Source organism: Sus scrofa, chromosome 5 (genome assembly GCF_054392235.1).
Source record: "Sus scrofa isolate SSC_HxYL_T2T_F1_AM1 chromosome 5, Sscrofa_HxYL_maternal_Yorkshire_Landrace_v2.0, whole genome shotgun sequence".
In the NCBI taxonomy this organism is placed as follows: domain Eukaryota; kingdom Metazoa; phylum Chordata; class Mammalia; order Artiodactyla; family Suidae; genus Sus; species Sus scrofa.
Window position 1 is genome coordinate 17,001,426 of NC_139387.1, and position 19,332 is coordinate 17,020,757.

The window sequence follows — 19,332 nt, forward strand, 5'->3', positions numbered from 1 at the left end:
TCAACTTTCTTGCCTTGCAAAAGCGAAGCAAACCTCTTTTAGTGAGAAAATGACTGTAAGGAGACTCAATTCCTTTACCTTTCAATGGCTAGATTAGGAGTTCCCTAGTGGCTCAGCAGCTTAAGAGTCCAGCATTGTCACTGCAGTGATGGGGGTTCCTGGCCCTGGAACTTCCACATGCTGTGGCTGTGACCAAAAAAAAAAAAAAAAAAAATGGCTAGATTAAAAACAAAACCAAGATGGGAGTTCCCTTTGTGGCCCAGCAGGTTAAGAACCTGGCATAGCCGCAGTGTAGGTCGAAGATGTGGCTCGGATCCAGGGATGCTGTGGCTGTGGTGTAGGCCAGCAGCTGCAGCTCCACTTCCACCCATAGCCTGGGAACTTCTATTTGCTGCAGGTAGGGCTGTAAAAACAAAAAAAAAACAACAACCCCCCCCAGAAAAAAACCCAACACACTACGCAGATCATATTCATCCTCTCCTTAGGTCTTCCTGTGGGATCAAGTCCACTTTGAATAAAATCCAATGCCTTTTAAAGCGCTACACGATCTGCCCGGCCCCAGCAGTGCTTACCGCCTCCATCCTCTCTCTCCCACTGTGCTCCGGCCCTGCCCAACCTCTACTTCCTCCAGTCATGGCTATCAGGCTTTTCTGTCACCAAGCATAGTAATAATCCATGTCACATCACAACCCAAAATATACACCCCCTCGAACCTTACATCCATATATGTTTACATATATATTTATTTATAGCACACACACATTCATAGGGAAATCAGTTTCCCAAAACATTCACCTAAGTGTAACATACTCTGGCTGTACCCTGGGGGCCTTTTGCTGCTTTCCCTCTTGCCCATCTTTTTTTTTTTTTAGGGCTGCACCCGAGGCATATGGAGGTTCCCAAGCTAGGGGTCAAATCAGAGCTGCAGCTGCCAGCCTACGCCACAGCAATGCCAGACCCTTAACCCACTGAGCGTGGCCGGGGATCGAACCTGCATCCTCATGGGTACTAGTTGGGTTCATGACTGCTGAGCCACAATAGAAGCTCCTGAAAATGAGATTCGTGAAGGCACGAAAAAGGGATGTTGATTATTCAATCGGGAGCAAACCGGAAGAGAGAAGGTCAAACTCTTAATCGTAACAGACTTCAGGGCTTTCGGGGCCAATTTCTGTTTTCTCTCCCTCAGGGAAGAGGAAGTGTCGGGGTTGGAGAGGCTAAGGCTGGTAATCAGAAGAATGTTCCAGCTGTGGTGAAACCCTGGCTCTGGAAATCCACAATCCTGCCACGGAAACAGAGGCTCACAGAGGACGTCTAAAGGTCACAAGGTAGTTAGTGCTGGGCGTGGAGCCAAGGCTTTCCTCCAGCAGGTTGTAGCCAGCGGCCAGGACCCCAAGGGGGTCAGATGGGATGGCAAGCCCGGTGGGGACTCCGGGTTTGCTTAAGATTCACAATTCCCAGGAAGGGCTGGGAAGATCACAAGGTACTGCAATGACTGCCATCCCCACTGGAAACCTAAGAAAGCTCGTTGAAAGATTTAGTCATTTTACTCAGGGTCATGTACCTAGTAGCTGCCAGAACCAGGATTCAATCCTGGGCCATGTGGCTTGAGCCTGGGCTCTCCACCTGGGCAGCCTTGGCAGGTTTGGTGGGGCTGACTCCTGGGCGGGAATGCCAGTGAAGTTCTGTATCACCTCATCCGCCCTCGGGGGTGTGGCGATGCGGGGAGAGCTCAGTGTGGCCATGCAGGTAGGGCCCAGCACGTAGGAAGTGCGCCAATAGGCTTGTTCTCATTACATCTGTCTTTCCGTTATTTGCTCTGTGCCTGGGTGTATACCCTTAACCTTCGGCAACCTGGAAGCAAGGTCCTTCCTCAGTTTCTGTCCTCAGCGGGTAGACAGGACTACAAGTAAGCAGGTGACTGCCTGGCCGTCTTTGTCCCACCCCCTGCCAGACTCTGGCATCCTCTGGCACGCCCTGGGAGATTGGACTGGAGGTAAGCAGGAAGGGCTCTCACATCTTGTAGAAGAGGATGCTGGGGCCCAAAGAGAGAGAGAGGGGGTTCTGGATTGGGGTTGTTTCTGTGGTCTGTCAACATTTACTGAGCGCTTCCCACGCTCCAGGCACCATTCTAGGTACTGAGGATAAGGCAGGGAACAGTACCTAAAAGACCCCGAGTCCACCTTATCAGAGTGGAAGAGAAAGGCCATCAACAACAACAACAACCAACAGGTAAACAAAAAAACACTAGCCAGGAGTTCCCACCGTGGCTCAGAGGAAACAAATCTGACTAGCATCCATGAGGAGGCAGGTTCGATCCCTCGCCTGGCTCAGTGGGTAAAGGATCCGGCATTGCAGTGAACAGTGGTGTAGTTCACAGATGCCACTCAGATCTAGTGCTGCTGTGGCTGTGGCTGTGGTGTAGTCAGCAGCCACAGCTCTGATTTGACCCCTAGCCTGGGAACCTCCATAGGCTGCGGATGTGGCCCTAAAAAGACCCCCCCCAAAAAAAAATTAGCCAGAAAAATATCATACTGACAAATGTCAGAGAACACGAAAGGGAGCAGTCAAGTGGCTACTTCATTCGAGGTGATCTCTCCAGGCAGATGACACTAAGGGATGAAAAGGTGCCAGTGGGTACAATCAAGAAGGGCAAGAGGGTGGAGCTCCCACCATGGCACATTAGAAACATTAGAAACAAATCTGACTAGGAACCATGAGGTTGCGGGTTTGATCCCTGGCCTCGCTCAGTGGGTTGCAGATCCGGTGTTGCCGTGAGCTGTGGTGTAGGTCACAGACATAGCTCAGATCTGGCGCAGCTGTAGCTCTGGTGTAGGTTGGCATTTGCAGCTCTGATTTGACCCCTAGCCTGGAAACTTCCATATGCTGCAGGTGTGGCCCTAAAAAGACAAAAAAAAAAAAAATTTCTATTTCTCAGCCCTTCCCACATCTCTCCTTTGCTGGCTCCCTTTATCACTTGTGTCTTTAGACACTGGCAGTCCAAGTCCAGCTCCAGGACTCTGGTATGTAGATGGAGCTGAACGGAAGAGGGCTGAGAAATAGCCCTATGTCCGGGAGGACCCTCAGGTCCAGTGACTAACAGCTCCATTACCCAGGCCCTTACCACCTGCAAGGCCCTGTGCCCAGTGCTTCCCCTGCATGATGTCATTTAGCCTCTCTACAACTCTATTAGGTAAATGCTATTTTATTGATGATGAAGCCTAAACATAATTGGTGCAGGTTCCTAGGTTTATCTGACTTTCCAGATCCTCCTTTGGGTCAGGGTGCTCTCACAGTGGGACAAGCCAAGAACTGCAGACATAGAGTGACTTTTTTTTTTCTCTTGTCTCTTTAGGGCTGCACCCACAGCCTTTGGAAGTTCCCAAGCTAGGGGTTGAATCCAAGCTAGAGCTGCTGGCCTACACCACAGCCACAGCAATGCAGGATCCAAGCCGAGTCTGGGACCTACACCACAGCTCCAGGCAACGTTGGATCCTAAACACACAGAGCGAGGCCAGGGATCAAACCCACATCCTCATGGATACTAGTGGGGTTCTGACTAGTATCAGACTAGTATCTGACTAGTACCACTGAGCCACGATGGGAACTTCTAGAGTAGCCTCTTCCGACGGGAGGGGGAAAAAATGCCACAGTAGGGGAAGTTTCCAGGAGGGAAACAAGAAAAAAGTATTAAAAGGATGAAAGACCCTGAGACGCATGCAATTCAAAATTGCATCACAGTATCTCCGGGCAGGGGGACCAGGAGAGGCAGTGATGAGAGACGGGTGGGATAAGTCTAGGATGGGGGGTGGGGGGCAGAAGAAAGGTCACGGAAAGAAATGCGCCACCCCCATTCCTGGGAAGAACCGCAAGATCAGGAAGGTGCCGGTGTGTGAACTGTGTTTATTTTTTCCGAAGTCTAAAAATACAGTGAAAAGGAAACATACACACACACAAACCAGCCTAACCAGAAATGGGAAAAAGTGGTCATGGCAACAGTTGAGAAATCCGAGTCAGGAATTTCAGGAACTGGGATAACTCGGTGACCGGAGCTTGGAAATTCCACCTCATGACGAGGTTCTTGAAAGCTGCCGGCTTCCGATCAGAGTCTGGAGCGCTTTCCAGCAGCCTGGGGTGGGGCGGAGGGGAAGGAGGGAGGAGGCGGGGAAAGCCTCCTACCGAGAGGGCGGACCTGTCACCTTGAGAGGCTGTGGGTGTGGAATGAAAAAGCGGTAGGGTCCTCCAGTCAGCCCCCTCTCAGAGTAAAAATAAGCCCTCACCAAGTGCTCAGCAGATAGCAACAATCTTGCAAAATAAGAATTATAATCCTTGCGGAGTTCCCGTTGTGGTGCAGCGGAAATGAATCTGACTGGGAACCATGAGGTTGAGGATTCGATCCCTGGCCTCGCTCAGTGGGTCAAGGATCCGGCGTTGCCGTGAGCTGTGGTGTAGGTCACAGACACAGCTCGGATCTGGCATTGCTGTGGCTGTGGCGTAGGACGGCAGCTGTAGCTCCAATTCGACCCTTAGCCTGGGAACTTCCATATGCCGTGGGTGCGGCCCTAAAAAGACAAAAAAAAAAAAAAAAAAAATTATAATCCTTGCTTTACAGATGAGGACTTCTGCACAGAGAGGTTAAGGAATTTGCCTAAATTCTACAGCTGGCAAGTGGCAGATCTAGGGACCTTTTTTTGAGCTCGCAAAGCCTTTTTGCAGATCTGGTGAAAGCCAAGCGGCCAGGAAAAAGGCTTGTAATGAGCTTATATACATCTTACACTCAATTTCAGGGGGGTTGAAGAGCCCCTAGTCCCATTCTTGATAAAGCAATTGGATAGTAGGGCCAGTGTTGAATTACGTCCCCCCTCCCCCACCTCCAATCCAACAGTCCAGTAAGCAAAGCAAAGAATATATGGGGAAGGAGATGGTTTCCACGGATTGCCTGTTCCCCACCCCGAACCCCTGCTATTCTGGGACCTGAGCTTTGTCCTGGCTGGTTTGAGAGGTCTCCCCAGCCTGCTCGGGTGTGAGGTGGGGAGAGGGCTGGCAGGTGTGAGGGGATGGGCCGGGAAAGCTATAATGGGCTCTGTGGAGAAGCCCGAATTGTGCTCTATTAAAGGACAATGCTTTTCCCTCACCCCCTCAGGGTATCCTTTTTCGGGGAGAGATTTGGAACTGCCCAGACTAGAAGAGATGAAGGCCTCCTCCCTTAATTAAATGCCCAGGGGTTGCTATGGAAACCAGAGCTTCCAAATCCTGGCCAGACAATGGGGAGAGGAGCAGCCTCCAGCCTAGACCAGTGAAGCTTCAGGGGCCTCGCAGGGGCTGGAGTGGGGGCCAGAGGGTGAGAAAAAGGGGGTGCCAATCAAGAAGTTCAGCCTCCCCTCTCCCTGGAACTGTGGGAAGGGGCCTCTCAGAACCAAGGGGTCTTGCCCAAGACAGGGGGGCATCGCTCCCGGAGAGAGGAAGGGAGTGGGGGCGGGTAGCTGGAGCCAGGCACGGCCCAGAACTGAACACCTCCTTTGTTCCCAGAGGAGAAAGCCAGCCAAGTTGGTAAACAAAGAGAAGAGGCCAGAGGGCAGACAGCGAAGCGATAAGGGACTGCGCAGAGCTGAGTAATGGAGCCTGAGAGACCGAGGGGGATCTCCTGTGTCTCACTGACAGGCAGAACGGGGGCATATATTGTCACAGTCAGCAGAGCCACAGACACTCCCCTCTACAGAAAAGTATGCACTGGGGCACCTGTCTTTGGGGACACTCAGCCCCGCCAAGCCATGGTCCCCTAGCTCCCCTCTGGAGCCACCTTTTCACCTCCAGCCTTTGGGCTGTGTCTTCAGGGAAGGTAGGGGACCGGGCTCTGGAATCTGCTCGGGCTCCCGCATGGGTGGGGAGCTGCATATTGGGGTCAGGAGCTTCAAAGGTCGTGAATCTGGCCCAGGGGAAAGACCCACATTTTGAAAACGTTACAATCCCTACCTTCCTCACTGCTCATGGTGCCAGGCAGCTCTGCAGGGAGAAGTGACTGTCTTCCTTTCCCAGAGAGATGAACCTGAGGGGAAGTTAGGAAAAGCCAGAAGCTTCACAGTCAGGAAGTGGCCAGGCTGGGAATTTTATTTTATTTTTTGTCTTTTTAGGGCTGCACCTGCAGCATACGGAGGTTCCCAGGCTAGGGGTTGAATTCAAGCTACAGCTGCTGGCCTACACCACAGCCGCAGCAACGCGGGATCCAAGCCGCATCTGCGATCTACACCCAGCTCACAGCAACGTCGGATCCTTAACCCACTGAGCAAGGCCAGGGATGGAATCCACAACCTCATTGTTCCTAGTCGGGTTCATTAACCACTGAGCCACGAGGGGAACTCCCAGACTGGGATCTGAACCCATGTTTGTCTGGTTCTAAAGCCTGTGTGCCTTCCCATTTTATTTTATTTATTTACTTCTTCATTTTTGTTTTTGTCTTTGTTTTAGGGCCGCACCCATGGCATATGGAAGTTCCCAGGCTAGGGGTCAAATCGGAGCTGCAGCTACTGCCCTATGTCACAGCCACAGCCACGCCAGATCTGAGCAGTGGATGCCCGACCCACCGAGTGAGGCCTGGGATGGAACCTACATCCTCATGGACACTAATCGGGTTCTTTACCACTGAGCCACAGCGGAAACTCCTGGCTTCCCACTTTAGACGCCTTTGCTTCAAAAACCTCCTGGAGGAGTTCCTGATGTTGCGCAGCGGAAACGAATCCAACTAGTATCTCTGAAGACAAGGCCTCGATCCCTGGCCTTGCTCAGTGGGTTAGGGATCATCTAGAGTTGTGTTGTGCTGCCGTGAGCTGTGGCGCAGGTCATAGACCTGGCTCGATCCCGCGTTGCTGTGGCTGTGGTGTAGGCCAGCAGCTGTAGCTCCCCTAGCCTGGGAACTTGCATATGCTGCGGATACGGCTCTGAAAAAAAAAAAAAAAAAAAAACTCTTGGAAACTTTTCTGAACAAGCCCACTCTGTTCTTGTCCCTTCACTCTCCCACTCGGTGTTACCTAAATACTTCTTAGAAGCAGCTCCCAATCTGCAAGCTAGTTTTCTAAAGAGTTTATATATAACTTGGTTGTTTGGAACCCAAACATTTTTTTTTTCCCCAGAGAAAAGGTATTAAATGGCTCTAGAAAGGCCACTTGACCCAGAATGCAGCTGACAATGGTACAACTGGTTCAGGACTAGCCTGAGGCCCCAGCTGTCATTTAAAGTGTTGTTCCTGGAGAAACATATCCCCAGTTATACTGGGGGGAAAGAAGTAGCGTTCTTTTCTCACTTTCTCCTCCATCATCCTGCGGGACCCATATCCTAGTCACTGAAGTGGCTGAGGAGGGGAGGTGATAATTCATAAATCAGGCTACATTCTGAGTGCTGACCAAAGGGGATGTTTCTGGAGAAAGGGGCCCAGGGTGAAGAAGCATTAAGAAACCAAACCTTGGAGTTCCCGTCATGGCGCAGTGGTTAAGGAATCCGACTAGGAACCATGAGGTTGCGGGTTCCATCCCTGCCCTTGCTCAGTGGGTTAATGATCTGGCGTTGCCGTGAGCTGTGGTGTAGGTTGCAGACGCGGCTCAGATCCCGCGTTGCTGTGGCTCTGGCGTAGGCCGGTGGCTACAGCTCCGATTCGACCCCTAGCCTGGGAACCTCCATATGCCGCGGGAGTGGCCCAAGAAATAGCAAAAAGACAAAAAAAAAAAAAAAAAAAAGGAAGAAAGAAAGAAAGAAAGAAAGAAAGAAACCAAGCCTTCCAAAGCTGAAAGAAGGTTTGAGACTGGCAGGTCTGGGCAGGATGGCTGTAGCTCTGATTCAACCCCTAGCCTGGGGACTTCCATATGACATGAGTATGGCCCTAAAAAACAAAATGAAATGAAAAGAAAAGAAAAGAAAGAAGAGTTTGACTAAAATGTTGTGAGTGACTGGCTCCTCCCATTATCCTGGAACCTCCCAGGGAGCAGGCTTTCTTGTGCTCTAACAGTGTCCCAGGAACTGGAATGGGAGAATCCTTGCCTGTCTTATGTGGGAGGCCCAGGTTCAATTCTTTTTTTTTTTTTTTTTTTTGCTTTTTAGGGCCACATCTGTGGCATATGGAGGTTCCCAGGCTAGGGGTCTGATTGGAGTTGTAGCCGCCGTCCTACACCACAGCCACAGCAACTCAGGATCCTTAACCCACTGAGCAAGGCTAGGGATCAAACCTGCAACCTCATGGTTCCTAGTCAGATTCATTTCTGCTGCGCCACAATGGGAACTCCCTAAAATTTGTTAAAAGTGTTTAGGACAGGACCTGGCATGTACTAAGTACTCTATGAGTGTTTGTTGAATAAAATAAGTTACTGGCAATAAATCATTACAACATCTGCGTCCTTGTCTCATCCCCCCGTTCTTCCAGTTCAGCACCTAAGCCTGCAGCAGGGAGCCAGGGGCCAAGCTTTCCACTGTCGCTGCTCACCTGCTTTTCTTTTCTTGTCTTTTTGTCTTTTTACACCCACCCCCGAGGCATATGGTGGTTCCCAGGCTAGGTAGGGGTCGAATCAGAGCTACAGCTGCTGGCCTTTGCTACAGCCATAGCAACGCCAGATCTGAGCCACGCCTGTGACCTACACCACAGCTCACGGCAATGCCTTGGATCCTTAACCCACTGAGGAAGGCCAGGAATCGAACCCGCAACCTCATGGTTCCTAGTCAGATTCGTTTCCCCTGCGCCACGATGGGAACTCCAAACCAAGGGACACTTGTGATTCCTCGCTTTCCTTTTGTCCTCCAGCTGTTTTCAGAAGCAGAGGGTATCCTGCTTTACACTGAATGTATCACCGAGCCTCACAGCTTGGGCCCTGGGCCTGATCCCCGAGACTGAGACTAAAGCTCCTCCCATATGCTCCCACACCGCCCACTCCCGTGTTGAACTTACACGTCACATCACAACCACCAGCTTTCTTGTCTGTGTCCTTGAGGGCAGCAGCTGTCTCGCTGCTTTCTGTTGCACCCCAGGGCCTATATGTGGCACTTATGCCTCTAGCCCCATTTCTCATGAGTTCTCTGCCTGGCATTTCCGAGCCAACCACAGGCCTGTCTGCGTCTCAGGTTTGCTGTTTTCTCTCCTCAGGGCCTTTATATGGACTTTTCACCCTGCTGATATGTTCTTCCGGAGTTCCCATCATGGCGCAGCGGAAACGAATCTGACTAGTACCCATGAGGACGCAGGTGCGACCCCTGGCCTCGATCAGTGGGTTAAGGATCTGGCATTGCCATCAGCTGTGGTGTAGGTCATAGACGCGGCTCGGATCGGGCATTTTTGTGGCTGTGGTGTAGGCCAGTGGCTACAGTTCCAATTCGACCCCTAGCCTGGGAACTTCCATATGCTGTGGGTGCTGCCCTAAAAAGCAAAAAAAAAAGTTGTTCCTCAGGTCTTTGCCTGGCCAGCTCCAGATACTTCTTCAGCTCTCAGCTTACCTGTCGCTTCCTCCAGGAAGCTTTCTGTAAAGGCCTTGGTCTAGATCCTGGTGGGACTCCCAGCACCTGAATTTCTCTTCACTGTATTTTAGGCATTTCTTTCTTGCTCTCTCTCCCCCTCTTTATTTATTTATTTATTTATTTATTTATTGTCTTTTTAGGACTGCATCCCTGGCAAATGGACATTCCCAGGCTCGGGGTCTAATCGGAGCTGTAGCCACCAGCCTATGCCACAGCCACAGCAATGTGGGATCCGAGCCACATCTGGGCCCTACTCCACAGCTCCCAGCAATGCAGGATCCTTAACCCACTGAGTGGGCCAGAGATGGAACCTGAGTCCTTATGGCTACTAGTTGGGGTCGTTAACCACTGAGCCAAAATGGGAACTCCCTCTCTCTTTCTTTCTTGGCTATCCTGTGGCATATGGAATTCCCATGCCAGGGATCATATCCAAGCTGCGGTTGTGACCTATGTTGCTGCTGCTGCTGTGCCAGATCCTTTAACCTGCTGTGCTGGGCGGGGGAATCGAACCCATGTTCTGGCACTGCAGAGATGCCACTGATCCTGTGTGCCACAGCGGGAATGCTGAGCATTTCTTTACTTACCTGTGTTGACAAGAATAACCAATAAACAATCTATAATAACAATAGAAAAAAGTTTTATTTGAACCAGAGTGAGGACTATAACCCAGAAGACAGCCTCTTAGATTATTGAGGGACTATTATGGTTTTCAGCACCCCATTTTATGTCTTATCAGAACAAAGAACATCAAACATGTCAGGGATACATTCCTTCTAGATTAAAATTAAAAAAAAAAAAAAAAGATTAGCATGTACTCAGTAAGTCAGTCTGGCCTTGGCACCTGGGAAGAGTCTTATCATAGAATAGAAAGAGCAGCAGCACTGGCGTCCCAGAAAGGGAGGCATTTAATCTTTATTTTTAACATGGACATTCTTTACTTCTGGTCAATGTGCCCTTTTCCTTAATAATTAAAGCAGATGTACAATGTATGTTTGATCACTATAAACCGACTGTTCTAATTAGCATAACATTCAAGTCAACTTATACATAGGCCAGAATGACTTCCTCATACCTCAACATGTGAAAATTTATTTTATCATGTGTCTCCCACTAGCCTATAAAGCCCAGGCAGGGTGGAGGCCATGTTTATCTAATTTGTTTGTTGATGTTGTGGCTTTTTTTGGGCCATGTCCGTGGCATATGGAATTTCCCAGGGCCAAGGATCAAACGCAAGCTACAGCAGCAACCCGAGCCACAGCAGTGACATGGCAGATTCTTACCTTGCTAGGCCACGAGGGAACTCCATGTTTATCTAATTTGTATTGTATCCTCAGTGGCCTAGGACCCATAAGAGACTGGGAATTGAAGACTTGGGACCCATGGAGGAGCTCCCAAGTGTTCAGGAGGTTCCCCAAATCATAACAATGTTTATAGATTTACAGTAGATTCTTTCTGGGAGAGAGAAAGAATGCACTATAAATATAATCATAATCTCCAAGAATATGTAACAGCCCTCCCCTCTCAAAAAGGTTAAGAACCACCATGCAGGCATTCTGTAAACATTTGTTTCTGATTGGGTGCGTCTATCCTTGAATATACTCATTGATACTCAGAAAACGGTTATCGAATGGATGACTAAGCTTCCTCCTCAGGGTTAGGGTGTTTTTTAATGTTTTCAACAGATTAAGAAAAACCGCAGAAACCTTTGCAGGTAAAAGTTAAAATGCCCTTGCTTCAGCCCCTGACTCTGTGGCCCTAAATACCTCTCTCCCCAAGGGAGCTCAGAGCCTGAGACTCAAAGCTTTAGAGGCTCACAGCCCCTGCCAGATCCCATCTCCTGTCCTGAAATCCACCTACTGTGCATTTGCAGCCTGTCAGCTGAAAATAATCTTGGTGAGAACAGGGGTGGCAGCAGTGGAGAGGCAGGAGTCCTACAGAAGCTTTGACGGAGGGAGACTCTGCCCCCTGCTGGCTGCCCTGCTCCCCTTCAGCGACCCAGCCATGGCTCAAAGAATGAGGTCAGAACAGGGAAGAAGACAGCGGGACGAGGCAGAGGGTCCAGGGCAGGGGGCGGCTCTCGCAACGGGGTAGTCTCTCCCATCAAGATTAGGCTTTGTCTTCAAACCAGAGAGCGGCTATAACTCTGCTTTGAAGCCCCCACCGCTTCCCTTTCCAGGGCTCCTACGGTGTATTCCCGAATTAGGAGTTTGAGGAGGGCAGGGGGTGTGGTGGGGGTGGAAGTCCTTCTGGAATTTAAGGGAGGTCCAGTCACTCAGACTTGGCTTTCTCATCGATCTCTTTTCCTGGAGCTTGGCTACTGCCGACACCTTTGGATCCTGAGCCAATTCTCTGCATCGCCTACACTTGGCGTGTGGTGTACCAGCCTCCCCACATCACCATGGAAACAGGAGCCTCTGCATCCATCCCAGAACTGATTTGTGAAGCTATGAGAAGAATCTGAATTTCCGGGTGGGGTGCATAGGAAGGGCAAAGAGAAAACGTTCACACAAGTGATGGGGAGAGGGGAAGAGAGACGTTAGGGTAGAGGAGGGGCTGTTTTATAAGGGTTACTGGAATAACTCGTACCCTGTGAAGAGGGGCCTCTTCCTTGACAGATCATAAGGGCAGTCCTCTCCTGGGCTACAGGTCAGTTCAAACAGACCAACCGCCCCCTACAGGCTGTCCTTTGTAGCCGCATAACCTTGAGTGAGTTATTTAATAGCTCTAAGCATCACTTTTCTCACCTGTAAAATAAAAATAATAGCAGCACTTACTTCACAGGGTTATTGTAAGACTCCAGTGAGGTAATGCACATGTGGCACTTAATATAGTGCTTAGCACACAGTGAGTGCTCCAAAATGTATTGTTGCACATGCTTACATACTTAGTATTTGTGTCTCCTTAGCTAAATTGCCAGCCCTTCAGTAATATTTGAAGACTTTACAACTTTCTTTTCTTTTTTTTTTTTTTTTTTGGTCTTTTATTTTTTTTAGGGCTGCACCTCTGGCATAGGTAGGTTCCCAGGCTAGGGGCTGAATCAGAGCTGTAGCTGCCGGCCTACGCCACAGCCAGAGCAGTGCAGGATCCAAGCTGTGTCTGCAACCTACACCGAAGCTCACAGCAATTGAACCCGCATCCTCATGGATACTAGTTGGGTTCGTTACCTCTGAGCCACAACAGGAATTCCTACTTTACAATTTTAAAAGTGCTTTTACACATATTTGTCCCACCACAATCCTGAAAAAACGAGAGGGGATTACTCTCCCCACTTGACAGACAAAGATTTAGATTCAGGATTTAAGCTTGTTCAGGCTCAGCGCTAACCTGGTTCAGGCCTCTGTAGAGCCTGGGTTCATTGCCCTGTTTGCTCATCTCCTTTTTGCATTCCGACACAGTGCCACGGATGGTCAATGCCTCATTGTTTGCTGACATTGATCCTGGAGTAGGAGTCTCCAGGAAAAGCTAGTCTTGAAGTGTGGGCATTGGGTTTAAACAGGAAGGAAGCATTAAACTCTTAATTGAATTTGTAATTTAACACATTGCCACAAAAGGGAAGTGACTGCTAATGGTTTGGGTTTCTTTTTCTTTTTCTTTTTTTTTTTTTTTTCCCTTTGGGCCGAGAATCAAACCTTCACTACAACAGTAGACCCAAGCCGGATTCTTATCCTGCTGTGCCACGAGAGAACTCCTGGGGTTTCTTTTTGAAGTGATGAAAGTGTTTCCTCCCAACAAATTTTTTTTTTTTTCTTTTTTGGCCACCCCTCCGCATATGGGGTTCCAGGCCAGGGATCAGATCTGAGCCACAGTTGTGACCTAAGCCACATTAATGCTGGATTCCTAACCCGCTGTGCTAGGATGGGATGGGGGATTGAACCTGTGTCCCAGCACCCCAGAGACTCCACCAATCCCCTTGCACCACAACGGGAACTCCGTGTTCTAAAACTGATTGCAGTGATGGTTGCACAACTCTGTGAATGTAACAAACACCACTGAATTGTATATTTTAAGTGGATAAATGTCTGGTGTGTGAATTATATCTCAATGAAGTTCTTATTTTATTTTGTTTTTGTCTTTTTTAGGGCCCCACCTGTGGCATATGGACAATCCCAGGTTAGGGGTCAAATCGGAGCTACAGCTACTGGCCTACACTACAGCCACAGCAAGGCCAGAGCTGAGCAGCATCTGTGACCTACACCACAGCTCACAGCAATGTGGGATCCTTAACCCACTGAGCAAGCCAGGGATGGAACCTGCATCCTCATGGATACTAGTTGGGTTTGTAATCTGCTGAGCCACAACAGGAACTTCCTCAGCAATTAAACCTAGTGAACTAAGGAATTTTTTATTTAAAACAATTAAACCTGGTGAACTAAGGAATAAATGAAAACATTCTTTTTTTTTTTTTTTTTTGCTTTTTAGGGCCACACCTGTGGCATATGGAGATATGGGGTCTAATTGGAGCTACACCTGCTGGCCTATGCCCCAGCCACAGCAACACAGGATCCAAGCCTCTTCTGTGACCTACACCACAGCTCACAGCAACACGGGATCCTTAACCCATTGAGCAAGGCCAGGGATCGAACCTGAAACTCATGGTTCCTGGATGGATTTGTTTCTGCTGCGCCATGACGAGAATTCCAATGAAAACACTTCTAATCTGATGAAGAAAACCTTTAGAATTCCTATAAGCAAACATCATAGTTAGTGGTGAAATGTTGAAAGCTTTCCCTTTGACGTCACAAATAAAATGTCCCCAGAGTTCCCATTGTGGCCCACTGGGTTAAGAACCCAACATAGTGTCTGTGAGGATTCAAGTCCAATGCCTGACTTGCTCAGTGGGTTAAGGATCCAGTGTTGCTGCAAGCTTCAGCAAAGTTCACAGATGCAGCTCAGATCCAGTGTTGCTGTGGCTGTGGCGTAGGCTGGCAGCTGCAGCTCCTATTGGACCCCTAGCCCGGGAACCTTTTTACAGGTGCAGCTGTAAAGGAAAAAATGAAAAAATAAAAGAAAGTGCAAAGGTAAACCACTGAATTGGGAAGCATAAATGCAAGGGAGTAATTAGACCCCAAGGTTGCAGGGGCCATGTGGTGGCAGGCAACCAGCAAAGGCCAGGTAAGAGTGGCTACTGTAATGGATAGCAGATTCAAACCAGAAGTCATAATATCTGACTCACAAAAACCTGCAACATTGATTGATATTGATCGTGGTGCCCCTAGAAGTGAACTAAATAGGAATCCTACTAAGATCTTAATTGATCCATATAAGCAGAAAAGTTCTAGGCCAAGTGAAAAAAAATTCTAACCAGAATCATAAAAACAGAGTCATCATAAAAAGAGTCAGAGCCCTCATTCAGTTCCCAGACTTGAGTCACTTTATACACGCAGAGCCCTTTGAATGAAGAGGAGATTGTGTCTTCCTGAGGAAGGACCCAGTACACGGCCAAAAATTTGTACTGATAATGTCTCTCAGCATTTGCCAAAAGGCCTCTTACCAGGGTCACCATGCACTGGGGAAAAGGAAATGATCAGGCTTTCCAGGGACACTGGACACTGGCTCGGAACCGACACTAATTCGAAGAGACTCAAAATGTCACTGTGGGAGTTCGTGTTGTGGCACAGTGGGTTAAGAATCTGACTGTAGCAGCTCACGTCGCTTTGGAGGAATGGGTTTGATCCCTGCCCCAGTGAAGCAGGTTAAAGGATTTGGCATTGCCCCACCTGCGACTCGGATTCAGTCCCTGGCCCAGGAACTTCCATATGCCATGGCTGCAACCATTGAAAAAAAAGTCACTGCGGTCCATCAGAGCAGAGACTTCTAGAGATCTTAAAATGATCAATGTAGGTCTATCTCACAATGGGCTAGTGGATCCCTGAACCCATCCTGTGGTTATTTCCCCAGTTCTGCAGTGATAACTGGAGTATAATCAGCAGCTGCCAGAATGCCCGCATTGGTTCCCTGACCTGTGGAGTGAGGGCTATTATGGTGGGAAAGGCCAAGTGGAAGCCGCTAGAACTGCCTCCTCCCAGGAAAATAGTAAACAAAATCAATGCCACATTCCTGAAGGGATTACACAGATTACCATCATCGTCAAGTTCTTTTTTTTTTTTTTTAAATTTTATGGCCGCCCCATGGCATAGGGAGTTCCTGGGCCAGGGATCAGATCTGAGCTACAGTTGCGACCTAAGCAGCAATTGCAGCAACACAGGATCCTTCACCCATTGTGCCAGGCTGGGGATTGTACCTGCGTCCCAGCGTCCCAAGATGCCATGGATCCTGTTGCGTCACAGCGGAAACTCCATCAAGTTCTTGAAAGATGTAGGAGTGGTGGTTTCCACCCCATCACCATTCAATTCACCTATTTGGTCTGTGCAGAAGACAGATGGACCTTGGAGAATGACAGTGGATCACTGTAAGCTTAACCCGATGGTGACTTCAGTTGCCACGTGTGATTTCATTGCTTGACCAAATTAACACATCCCCTGGTACCTGGTATGCAGCTATTTATCTAGCAAGTGCCTTTTTCTCCATCCTTGCCAACAAGGACCACCAAAAGTAGTTTGCTTTCGGCTGGCGAGGCCAGAGATACACCTTCCCGGTTCTAGCTTAGGGCATATCAACTATGCAGCCCCATGTCATTCAGTTCACAGGGATCTTGATCACCTTTTGCTGGAAAAGCCAGTCTCATGCTCACGATCTATCTTCCTTCCTTTCTTTTTTTTTTTTTTTTTTTTTTTTTGTGTGTGTGTCTTTTTAGGGCTGCACTTGTGGCATATGGAAATTCCCAGGCTAGGGTCATATTGGAGCTTTAGCTGTTGGCCTACAACAGCCACAGCAACACCAGATCCGAGCCAAGTCTGTGACCTACACCACAGCTCATGGCAATGCTGGATCCTTAACCCACTGAGCAAGATCAGGGATGGAACCTGGGTCCTCATGGATACTAGTCAGATTTGCTTCCACTGAGCCACGACGGGAACTCCTCATGCTCACGATCTTTCAACGCCACTCAGCAACATAAGCATGGACCTTGGTGCTGGATCACTTTCTTACCAAGAGGTAAAGAGCCCACACAGCCTGTGCTGGGCTTATCACCTTGTGTGGGAATCTCTCTCTCTGTTTCATGCTCAGTGTGTACTCCTTTGTTCTGTTTAAGCAAATGCATCAACAGTACTCAGGCATGCCCCCAGCTATTTCAGATTCTATGGGGGAGGGGGGAGGGGTCCTTCTACTTGGCACTAGAGGGGGTGTGTGTAGGCCAATTGCCAATCAGCTTCCAGGAAGGACCCATGGGCCATGGGGGACCAACAGCCGCGATTAGCTGATGTTGCTCTGTCTCTTCTCTTTGTAAGTGAAGTACTGTTCCACCCAGTGCTTGACTGCGTTGTTCTCCTTGGCAACTCCAATTCTAAGAGGCAGTGAGCAGTGTTTGGATTTCTACTCCCAGTAGCCAGCCCTGGGATGATCTTTGCTCTTCCTCCGTGTAATTGGAGTCCTTCCCTGACACTCATCATCAGGGCATGATGTTCTGCTTGACACCTTTCCTGTCCACCTGATGTCACACTTGTCCTTCGCATGGATGACATTATGCTGATCAGACCTAGTAAGCAAGAAGTAGCAACCACCGCAGACTTACTGGTTTTTATTGGTGAAATGTTTGTGTGTCAGAGGGTGGGAAATACATCTGGCTAAAGTTCAGGGCCTTTCCTGCTTCGTGAAATTTCATGGGTGCAGCAGTATGGGACACAGTGAGATATGCCTTCTAAAGAAAGGATACATTGTGGTATCCAGCCCCTCCTACAACCAGAAGAGACGCACAGCACCTTTTTGGGGCTCTTCAGATTTTGGAGGCAGCGTATTCCTTATCTGGGCGTGTTATTCTGGCCCACTCGCCAAGTGACCCGAAAAGCTGCTAGCTTTGAATGGGGCCAGACCAAGAGCAGGCTCTGCAACAGCTCAAGCTGCTATGCAAGACGTCCTGTCGCATGGGCCACATAAGCCATTCGATCTGATGGTGCTTGAAATGGCAGTGGCAGAGGGGGATGTGGTTTAGAGCCTTTGGCAGCCCCCTCTGGGTGAACTGCAGCCCAGGCCCTTAGGAATCTGGAGCAAAGTCCTGCCACCCTCCCCAGATAACTACTCCTCTTTTGAGAAACAGCTCTTGGTCTGCTACTATGTCTTAGTAGAGGCTGAAAGCTGAACCGTGGGACACGAAATGACTATGTGACCTGAGCTGCCCATGGTGAACTGGGTGTTATCAGACTCACCAAGCCATGAAATTGGGCATTCAGAGCTACACTCCATCATCAAATGAGAGAGGAGATGAGGCTGATGGGCCTGAAGACACAAGTAATAAGTTACACGGGAGTTCCCGTCGTGGCGCAGTGGTTAACGAATCCGACTAGGAACCATGAGGTTGCGGGTTCGATCCCTGCCCTTGCTCAGCGGGTTAACGATCCGGCGTTGCCGTGAGCTGTGGTGTAGGTTGCAGACGCGGCTCGGATCCCGCGTTGCTGTGGCTCTGGCGTAGGCCGGTGGCTACAGCTCCAATTGGACCCCTAGCCTGGGAACCTCCATATGCCGCGGGAGCGGCCCAAGAAATAGCAACAACAACAACAACAAAAAGACAAAAAAAAAAAAAAATAAGTTACACGAAGAAGTGGTCCAAATTCTCATAGCCTCCACCACCTTCTCTCTTCCAGCCTGCACCCAAAGCCTCAGAGGCGGAGGTCCTTGTCATCAGTTGTTGGAGGAAGAGGACTCAGGCCTGGTTTATAGATGATTCTGCACAAGGTGCAGGCACCACCCACAAGTGAACAGCTATAATACTATAGCTCCTTTTGGGGAATCTCTGAAGGACATCGTGAGGGGGATCCCCCCGGTGGGCAGAACTTCAAGTAGGGCACGTGGTTGTTCATTTCACTTGTAAGGAGAAATGGCCAGACATATGATTATATGTCAACTCATGGGCTATGGCCAATGGCTTGGCCGAATTGTCAGGGACTTGGAAGAAACATGATTGGAAAATTGGTGACACATTTGGGGAAGAGCTATGTGGACAGAACTCTCTGAATGGGCAAAAAGAAAGGGGAAGATATTTCTGTTCCATGTAAGTGCTCACAAAGAGTGACCTCAGCAGAGAAAGATTTTAATAATCAAGTGGATAAGATTGAAATAGGAGATAGAGAGGCCCCAGGCTGAGCAGCTGCAGCTGGCTTACAAGCAAGATGGTTGGCCAAAGATAACCCTGAAAACTGCCCCCATATAAGCAACCTAAGACTCCCCTGTTGCACACAACTCCCAGTTCACCCATGTGCTCTTCCACATGTAATTGTTGCTAATAAACTCCATCTCTATTTCACAAGCTTGGTCTCTTTGCTGAATTCCTTCTTTGCAAAAGACAAAGACCAGGGTTCTTCTTCCAGCTGATCCACCACCAGAATCAGGGTGACTGTTATGTGTGTTCACCAGTTGATCTTTTTTCCAGCCACTCTTGCCATTGCTCAATGGGCTTGTGAACAAAGCAGCCACTGTGGCAGGGACAGAGGTTATGCATGGACCTGGCTACATGGGCTTTAACTCACCAAGGCCAAGCTAGCTAAGGCTATCACAGAATGCCCAGTTTGGCAGCAGCAGCAACCAACACTGGGGCGCCTGCATGGTGTCATTCTCCTGGGTAAACAGGTTGATTATATTGGACCGCTTCCATCATGGAAGGGGCAGTGTTTTGCTCTTAGTGGAGTAAGATATTTATTCTGGATACACATTTTCCCTCTGCACGCAAGGCTTCTGCCCAAATTACCATCTGTGGATTTACAGAATGCCTCATCCACCACATATGGTATTCCG